This window comes from Phoca vitulina, unplaced genomic scaffold, assembly GCF_004348235.1.
Source record: "Phoca vitulina isolate PV1807 unplaced genomic scaffold, GSC_HSeal_1.0 scaffold11, whole genome shotgun sequence".
Taxonomy (NCBI): domain Eukaryota; kingdom Metazoa; phylum Chordata; class Mammalia; order Carnivora; family Phocidae; genus Phoca; species Phoca vitulina.
Window position 1 is genome coordinate 41,074,659 of NW_022589714.1, and position 9,677 is coordinate 41,084,335.

Here is a 9,677-nt window from a genome sequence, read left to right on the forward strand (position 1 = left end):
CTGACCAGGGCGAGGAGCAGCTAGCCTCCTCCTCTGGGGTAGCCAAGTCCTGGTGGCTTCCATGCATGTGTTTGCGGAGCCTGGGGGTCCAGAAGACTTAGCCCAGGAATTGGCTCCCAGCCCAGTGTGGCTGCCAGCCTTCCTGCTCCCCTCCCCCAGGTCATCGCCTCTGACCCACGAGATCAACTACAGGAATTTTCCTCTGGCGGGGCAGGCGGGGTGTGAGTGGACAGCTTTCCAGGCGGGAAGTGGAGGCTGGGAGGGATGCCCAGGAGGGCGACCACTGCTCCCGTCGGGGAGCCTGCCCTGCTGAGGTCAGGGTGTGGTGTCCTGATGGAATCATTTTACAGATCATCACCAACATCAGTGAATGTTTGCTGAGTGCTCAGTTCCCTTCTTTAGAAACAGGCCCTGCCCACCCCCTGGGCTGCCCTCAGGAAAGGACCAGAGCCAGCATCCTGTCCAGGAGTGACATTTCAGGTCAGACCAGGAGGGGCCCTCCCCAAGCCCACCCCTGGGTAATAACAGCACTCTACAATGGTATAAACACAGTTGGCTTTCCAGAGGGCCCTGTAGACCGTTTATCTCTCTCGGGCTCACCGGCCTGCATTGTTATCACGGCTGGGCAGAGGAGGAAACAGGCCGAGAGGTAAAGTGACTTGCTTCAGGCCATGAAGGTAATGAGTGGCTTGAGCAGGGGCTGCATGCCAGGTGTGTGGCTTCCCATGCCCCCACCTGGCCTGAAGGGGCTTCGTTCCCTCCGGTGGGCTGCAGGAAGAGCGTGTCGGGTGCTCTGGCCTGGAAGACTGGGCCTGTAGGAGTGTCTGCAGAGGCCACATTTCCAGTGCTTCACCTCAGGAATCCTCGTCAATTCCCAGCCGAATTCCCAGCCGGGGCCTTGCCTGGTGGACAGGTGAATGTGCTCCCCCTAGAGCCTGCCCCCCACCCTTCCCCCTTGACATTGCTGTTTACATTTTTTTTTTTTAATTTGAGTATAGTTGACACACAAGTTACATTCGTTTCCGGTGTACAACTTAGTGACTTGACAAGTGTATACATGATGCTATGCTCGTGAGTGTAGCTTCCATCTGTCCTGTCAGTTGCTCTTACAGGATCATTGACTGTCTCCCAATGCTGTGCCTGGTACTCCTGTGACTTACTCACCCCGTAACTGGAAGTCTGTACCTCCCACAACCCTTCCCCCATTTTGTCCAACCCCCCACCGCTCCCCTCTGGCAACCATCCATGTGTTCTCTGTATTTATAGGTCTGATTCTGCTTTTTGTTTGTTCGCTTTTTTATTTTTATTTTTTTTAAAAAGACTTTATTTATTTATTTGACAGCGAGAGAGGGAACACAAGCAGGATTCCCACTGAGCAGGGAGCCCGATGCGGGGCTCAATTCCAGGACCCCGGGAACAAGACCGGAGCCGAAGGCAGACGTTTAACAACTGAGCCACCCAGGTGCCCCTAGTCACTTTTTTTAGATTCCACTTATGAGTGAAATCATATGGCATTTGTCTTTCTCAGTCTGACTTATTTCACTTCACATGATACCCTCTGGGTCTACCCGTGGTGTCACAAATGGCAGGACTGCATCCTTTTTATGGCTGCATAATGTTCCATTGCATATGCCACATTTTCCTGATCCACTCGTCCATTGATGAGCACTCAGGTCTGCCCCCTTTCCTCCTGCAAGGCCTTGGAATGGCTCCTGTTCTGTCAATGGCTGTGCAGGAATCGGTCCAACCCTGCCTGGCCCCGCCGCCCTCCCCTGACCTGTGTCTGGGCCTCACAGGAGGCTGGCTTAGGCTGGGTCAGGGCTTCTCTGAGCTCTGGGGTGCTCTCTGAGCAATACCTTAAAGGGGAGTCATACTCACAGGGGAAGGGGTTTTTATAACGAGGGACCCCCGGACTCCAGAAAGGAGGCTGAAGGGAAGGGAGAGCTGCTGCTGGGGCGGAGGGCCTGTGTGGAGCCCCAGGGGCTCTGTATCTGCAGAATCAGACTCCAGGATAGAATCTCGTGGTTCAGCTGAGCTAAGAGCCGTCCAGGGATCCTTTTGACAGGATTCTTGGAGATATCTATCAGGTTTTTGTTCACATGCTTCCCGGGAGGGGGAGATAGCTATCTCAAAAGTCCTCCCTCCTGTCAGTGTTATGATGTCCCTAAATGCCTCTCATTAGGGCCTAATTCTGCTCACAGATCCACACATGGCCATCTGGTCCCTCTGCCAAGGGTGCTGAACTTTGAAACTTGGCATCACTACTTACTCACAACTACACTCCTTTGTGCTTCAGTTTCCTTACCAGTGACAGAGGAATAATAACAGTCCCTCTCTCATGAAATCGTTGTGAGGATCAAAATAAGAGAATGTCTGCCCAGCATGAACCATGGCAGCTGGTGCATAGTAAGTGCTCAGTAAATGGCAGATATTTTCACCAGAACATGGTTCTTTCTGGCATAACCAGAAAGGTATCCACTCCTCTGTCCACCCCTCTGTGCTCTAGTTTGACCCAGAATGGAGTGCATTACCCAGGCTTGACCCTCCCCTTCCCTCAGCCCAACATCTTCCTTGTTCTAGACATTATACTTCTCCTAATGTGGCCCAAGTTAGCACTCCCTTCACTGGCAACTTCTGGCTCTTGGGACCTTAGAGCTGGCCTGAAACCACCAGCTCTTTCTATAGGAACGAGCTCACCCCCGGCCCCCATCTGATACTAGAGTCCTTGGCTTGTTACTTCAAAGTCTGAACTGTCCGTTCATCCAGGTGACATTGCTTCTTGGTCGTTGGGTCTGTCCTGGAATTTAGAGGCACCAGCTCTTGCCATGAACATGGAGGTGACGGGAGAGCATAGATGGGGGCTGGGAGCATCAGAAAGAAGGGTCCGGGAGGGGGTTCTCCATGGACCATGGAGCATGAGGCTGCATCACTGGGGCCTTCAGCCTAGCTCTTCTCGAAGCTGTACTCCGCCTGCTATGATTGACAGGAAGCCTCCCTGCCACTTGCCTTGCTCACCAGGTGACCCCCCTCTCTTGACCTCTCTGGGCCCAGTTTCTCCAGGGACGGACATTGCTGACCCATGGCCCTGTGGAGGCCTATGGAGAGCGGCTGGGGAGGTCAGGCGTGTGAGAGTATGGCTCGTGCTGCCGGTGGAGGTTGTCATTATGCTCATTCTTAAGGGATTATTAATATAATGACTGAGTTAATGAGCAGTGTTTGTGGGGGGAGGGGCCCCTTAGCCCCACCGGGTGCCTGCTGAGTGATGGGAGTGTTTCCTCAGCCATCCCTCTCCCTGTGGCCTGTCCCTTTAGCTAGGGAGGCATGGTCCCTTGGGGGTGTCATTCTGTTGCCTTCCTTTACCTGGCTCAATTCCTGTCTGGGTGAGAAGGCCCCAGGAGTGCGGCTGGGACAAGGTGTGGGGGCAAGGAGAAAGGAACCTGGAGACTGTGACTCTCTGGGGAAAGGAAGGGAGGCGCCTGGGTGGCTCAGTTGGTTGGGCGTCTGCCTTCGGCTCAGGTCATGATGCTGGAGTCCCAGTATCGAGTGCCGAATCAGGCTCCCTGCTCAGCGGGGAGTCTGCTTCTCCCTCTGACCCTCCCCCCTCTCATGCTCTCTCTCTCTCTCATTCTCTCTCTCAAATAAATAAATAAAAGCTTAAAAAAAAAAAAAGAAAGGAAAGAAATGTGGTGCAACTCTAATTTTTGCCTGGGTGCTGCCTGGGCTGGGGAGAGTCTGGCAGCCAAGTCTGGAGAGGGCTTAGAAGGAAACAGGAGCCTGGATGGGAAGAGCGGAGGGCATCAGGCATAGGGCTGGGTGGGGGTGGGGAAGAGGTTCCAGGTGTTTTTGAGGCTCTTTGCCTCTCTGGCCCAGTGGGTTGGTTCTGGCCTCTTTCCTATTGAGCTCCATTCCCCCTGGGACTAAGGGGCCTGAGGAATAGATCAGTGTATTGATATATCAGGGTTGGGGTGGGGGCATGATGCACAATTGTACAGGTCTAGTGGTCTTGATTTCCCAAGAAAACTTTGGACACAGTGGGTCCAGGGTTCGGAATCCGGATTGTATGGGCTGAGTCCCGACAAAGCCTCAACTCTCCAAAGCTTGCCGTTGAGGAAGTGAGGGTCACACAAACAGGAGCATGGGACGTGCGCCTCTGCCATTCGAAAGCTGTGTGACCTCAGGCAGATCACGCACCCTCTCTGAACCCGTTTCCTCATCTATTAAGGGAAACTAATAACACTAACCTCATAAGTTGTGTGTTAAATAAGAAAATGCACATAAAGCGGGTGCTTGGCACAGAGCCCAAGTTTAGCTCTGTTATGGTTGTCACAATAATAGCAGGTGATGGGGGAAAGCTCGTTAAAGAGGTGGACCATGAAGGGTGAGGAGGATTTAGGGGAAGGTCAACCAGACCCCTTCCAGACTCCCTCAGAATCTGGAAAAGGGAATGTTCAGCCAAGAAAGCAATAGGGGTAGCTTTGGGAAGTGTCCAAGGCCTCTGGATCCTTCCTCTCCTGGGGCTTTGGGTTCTCCTTCCTGTTCCAGGTCTTAGTTTCCCTGTGTAGTGGGCATGGGCAGCCAAGCCCTCCAGGTGTCAAGCTGTTGGGGAGAGGTGCTCATACCTGCTGAGGGAGGTCCCTACTGAGGCTACCCATCCCCAGCTCCCTGTCCTGGGTCCCAGCCCCTACCTTGCCCAGATGTTCCCCACAAGGAACCCTGAGTAGAGGGAAAAGCCCTAGTAGGCTGTGCACTGCCACTCACAGGCCGACTTCTCCAGAACCTAAACTAGATTGGCCAGGATCTGGGCTGGGACTACAACCATAGCTCCAGACATGGAGCTTCCTGGATCCATCATCAATGTTTGGTTTGGAACTTTTGGACCGGTCCCAGTTCCTACTCTTTATCCAGGCCCTGGTGATTAGATTCTCTGGCCTTTGATATGCCCAGGCCTGGGACTCCTCTCCCTGCCACCCAATCGCCACACCCAGGCACTCTCCACTCACTCACCCAAGGAGACCTGTGTGTGGCTAAGTCCAGCACAACTCCTCCCTGCAGCCCATTTAAACCTGCTCAGCCCTCCCCACTGCCCCCTCCCAGCAGGGTCTCAGGAGGACATGGGGGCACAGGAACACCTTCCTAGCCCCTCTGGACGGGCCTGGGGGCTTAAAGGAGAGACCGTTAAGAGCCAGAGGGAGACTCTAGAAGTTCCCAGCCCCATGGCCAAAGTGGGCCACTCTCTCTGAGGGAGAAACTGAGGCTGGGCACACCCACAGGGTGACCACATGAACAGGGCAGTTAGGACTGACCTGATGTCAAATGTCTGTGGTGAAGTCAGACCTCTGGTCCGCATTTCTGCCTTTGGGAAATAGAGTCACATATAGGAGCTTTCCCGGGTCTCAGCTGGGCTGAGAGGAGGTCGCAGGCTCTCGTTCAGCAAGGGCTGAGAGGGGGCAGCCCCGATGGGCAGGGGAAGGGCAGGGAGGGAGGGGCAGAAGAGGAGAGGGCAGGATGGTTTGGAGGCAGAGGGGAAGGAGGGGGAAAGGAAGGCAGCAGGAGGGACAGCAGGGAGGGCCGGCAGGAGGATTACGGGGAGCTCTTCCTTCCCGCCCTGGTCAGAGGAAGGCGTGTGTGGGCGCGTGGAGCCCGTGGAAACGCAGCAGCCTCTGCGGGGGAGCAGGAGCTCGTGCGCAGCCCGACGCTGGAGGTGAGCACGTCGGGGCGGGCGCAGGGCTCCCCGTGCACGGCTGTTTGCGCGTGCGCATGCGGACAGCGTGCGTGTGGGGTCCTCTCAGCAGTTTGCACGGCGAGCCGGGACACGCGCACGCATGCGGCACGCGCACACCCACGGGAAGCCCCGCAGAGCCCTGTGACCGGGCCTGCATGCGCTCCGATCTCGTCCGTGCGGGTCGGCAGCGTCCAGAACAGAATCCCCATCGGGGTCTGCCAGACTGACCTCACAACCCACTAATGAACGGGATGGACAGCATTGGGTGGTTTTGTTTGTTTGTAAAGATGTTATTTATTTATTTGAGAGAGCATGAGCACGAGGGGTGGGGGAGGGGCAGAGGGAGCGGGCGAGGCAGACACCCCCGCTGAGCAGGGAGCTTGAGGAGGAAGACTGGGACGGGAATTGATCCCAGGACCCCGGGATCATGACCTGAGCCGAAGGCAGACGCTTAACCAGCTGAGCCACCCAGACGCCCAGCATTTGTTTTTAAAGTCATCTCTTCGCCCCACATGGGGCTTGACCTCACGACCGCGAGATGAAGAGACGCGTGCTCCACTGACTGAGCCAGTCCGGTGCCTCTCCTGGACAGTGTTTTGAAAGGCCTTCTGCATGATGGGGGGGGGGGGAGGTCTGCACACAAAGCGAGCCGGGATCAGGAGAGCCTCTAAGATTGGACTTCTGACGTGTAGGGAAGAGGGAAGCTGAAGCCACAGTGGGAGGCTCTGAAGTTATCTTTAACCTGAAGTAAGTCCCTTGCTCCCCCCAGGTGTCCCACACAAGGAACCTGGGGCCTCAAGAGCCGCCTTGTACCAGCACAGTCACTCACTGGGCCCCTGAGCCCACCCAGCCTGCTTAATCTAAGGGGCTCACGCTGTTAATTTGCAGTCTTTCCCTGAGGTCTCTGCCATTCCTCTGCCCCCAACAATCCTATACAGACCCGGACCCAGCCCACATTGCCACCCCCTTCACATGCCCCAGTCAGAGGATCAGGACACAACTCCTCTCCTCGGGGAGCCCCATCTGAGGGGAGACACACAGCCCTGCCTCAGGGACCCAGTCTGAGGGGGGGAGACACAGCCCTGCCCTCGGGGACCCCAGTCTCATAGGAAAAGCTTCATCCCTACTTTTGAAAGCCTTGCTAGGAAGAACAGGAGACTCATGCAGGAAAGGCCAGCACACCTACAAAGCCACATCCATACAGAAGGTATATAAAGCAATCTCCTTGGGCATTTACTCCTGAAATCCTGGTAAGAGTCCCAGGAGCAGGTACTACCCTCACTCCCACAAATGATCACTCAGCCTTTTCTTAAGCCCAAGACTTGGTCCTTTACCTGCGGGGTGTCTCCATTCTAATTGCCCAGGGAAAGGGTTGAAGCCAAAGCAAGAGGCATGGTGGGCAGTGGGTTCTCCTCAGGTTCCTCCCACCTCCAGACGTGGTGGGCTGTGCCCCTCTTCTGTCTCAGCCTTCCACCCTGCTCCTGATGAACAAATACGCAGTGAGCATCCTCTGTGCCTGCACCATCAGGGACATGGAGGAAAGAAGAGACACCACCCTGCTCTCCAAAAACCTGTGATAAATCGCTTATGTGTGGAATGGCAGTTGAGTGTGCAAAGCTGTGTGTGTGTGTGCGTGCATCCATGGGCTCAATGCCATGTATGTCAGTGTTTCTCAAATTGCAGCTCACAACCCTTTAGAAATCAATTTAGTTGATTGGAACAAACACTTTAGAAAGAAATAAAACAGAAGAATTAGGGTGCACACGTGTACCATGGGCTGGAATTTTGTATGGGGCAGTGAGGCTTTTGTTTCCAGTATGTATTATATGTATGTGTATAAGGTGATGGTGTAAAATACATTTCTAACTGTGGTAAAGAAAAAAAAAAAGCCTCAAGGCCTCAGCTCTGGTGGTTGAGCCTCTGCCTCCCTTGGTAGGCCCGCCTCCCTGTCATAGTCCAGCCTCACGGCTCCATCATGTCATCCGTCTACCTCAGGCCCCTTGTAGGTGCTATGTCGCCTGCCAGAGCCACTCTTCTCTACTTGCATTCATGGTGCAGAATGCAGCAGTGGGTCCCATTATCCCCTCCACCAAAAAAAGGGTTGCAGATACGGAAGCTCAGAGAGGTCAAGTGATTTGCCCAATGTCACACAGCTAGCCAGAGGTGGGTTGGGATTTGAACCCAGGCTTCTCTGAGTTCAGAGCTCAGGTTCTTGCCTGCTGAGCACCTCAGTCCTTTTCCTCCAGGTCAGTGCAGTAACTGCCTCATGGGGTTCCAGCCCAGGCACCAGCCCTGGGAGAGCAGTTGGCCCCTGTGGCTCCCAGATGATGCCTTTCTGAGGGTCTATACTCCGTGTCTGGCATGGGCAACTACAAGGGGAGCCGGCCACTGCTATATAGACTGTCTCTGCCTATCTCCCTGGTCGGAGGCACGCCCTCTGGTTCTCTGGATCTCGTAGAAGCTGAGGAGCCCCTATTTGTCACTCACTCCAGCCAAACCCAGCTTCCCAGGGCTGAGAACTAGGACACCCCAAATAAAGTGGCTCTGTGGGCTCCAGCTTTGGGGAACAGGCAGGTGGCTGGGGTTTGAATAAAAGGGGGTGAGGTCAGTTTGGGAGGAAGCTGAGCCATGGATGGGGAGCCCCCACTTGGCAGGACCACTGACGCTGTGCTCCAATGTACATGACCACCCCTGGGCAGGGTCTAGGTTGTACGGGGGGAGGCTAGGGTTCCTGGCTGGACTTCATCTCTAGCAGATTGTCCCTTGCCAAGGGGTCCAGGGCAGGGGAAGGAGGAGGACAAATCTAATCCCTAGAGACCCCAGCACTGGGGCCCTGGGCCCTCGGGTAGCTAACTACGGGCCCTGGCCCTCCCCGAGGTGCCCAGCCCAGGGGACAGGCGCTGGAGAGGCAAGGATTTCAGGTTGCCATTCTGCTGCTTCCCGACCCTCCTCTCTTAGGAACCCTTCCTTCCTACGCTTCAGTGTCCGTGAAATCACGGGTGTGATGTGTCTGTGCTGCATCCGCACTAAATACATTACACTTGAGTTGGTCAGCGTGGAGCAGACCAGAGGGTGCCCCGCAAGCCCTGAACCGAGCGGCGTGGCCTCGGGGTGGGAAGGGGGCCACGCCCTGTGCCCGACCAGGGATGCAAGTTTGAGAACTCGAGCACGAGTTCCTCAGGAAGCTTAGCTGCGAATGCGAGAATAAGTACATGGGCTTCAGGGATAGGCCCCATGAGGAGCGCCAGCCATGCTTCCAGAACGCCTGCCCCGACGGCTACTGGGAAATCGCTTTAGTGGCCCCAGGAGCCAATCTGTCTCTCCAGGGTTTTCCGGCCAGCTGGCAGGGAGAACAAGGCAGACGCCTAGCTCGGGGGATGTGGCAAGGTGGATGGGAAGGCTCCCATGATTCTGAACGGAGTCTGTGTTAATCTGGAAAGGCTGCATTGACCTCCAGAGACGGGATGGTAGGGGCTGCCTGGGGTCTGATGAGCAGCGAGCCCAGCAGGGTGGTGCATCAGCACAACGGGCTTTTGAAGAGGCTTGGAGAAGGAGGTGTGGATTGGAAGACAAGACGGGTCCCCTCGGGAGGAAATGGACACAAGAAGACCACAAGACCCTAGTCCTGGCTCCAATTTAGGTGGCGGTGATGACCTTCAACTTCGTTAATTAGCAGCACAGCAGATGTGCCCACCCATCTTTCCGTATACATTGTTTCTAGTTGGCAGAAATAGTCATTAAGAGACCAGAAACTGTGGTCACTGGAGGTATTGCGCTCTATTCCTCAACCTTGGTTAGTAACGAGACATCGCACACTGCCATGGTTTTGCACTATAATACCTGCATTTCTAATTTTGTACGCATGCAGCCAGTGATCTGAACTCTTTTTCTATGCAGGCTTACCTTGTTGGCATGATTTTAGTGAGTTGAAACTATCCAGTTGTAAAGCTCTTTT

General features: G+C 55.0%; 1 pseudogene; it reads left to right on the forward strand.

Annotated features, from left to right (window-relative positions):
* Window positions 1-2,831: 2,831 nt before the first annotated feature.
* On the forward strand, window positions 2,832-9,391 carry LOC116635799 (annotated as a pseudogene).
* The last annotated feature ends 286 nt before the right edge of the window (window positions 9,392-9,677 follow it).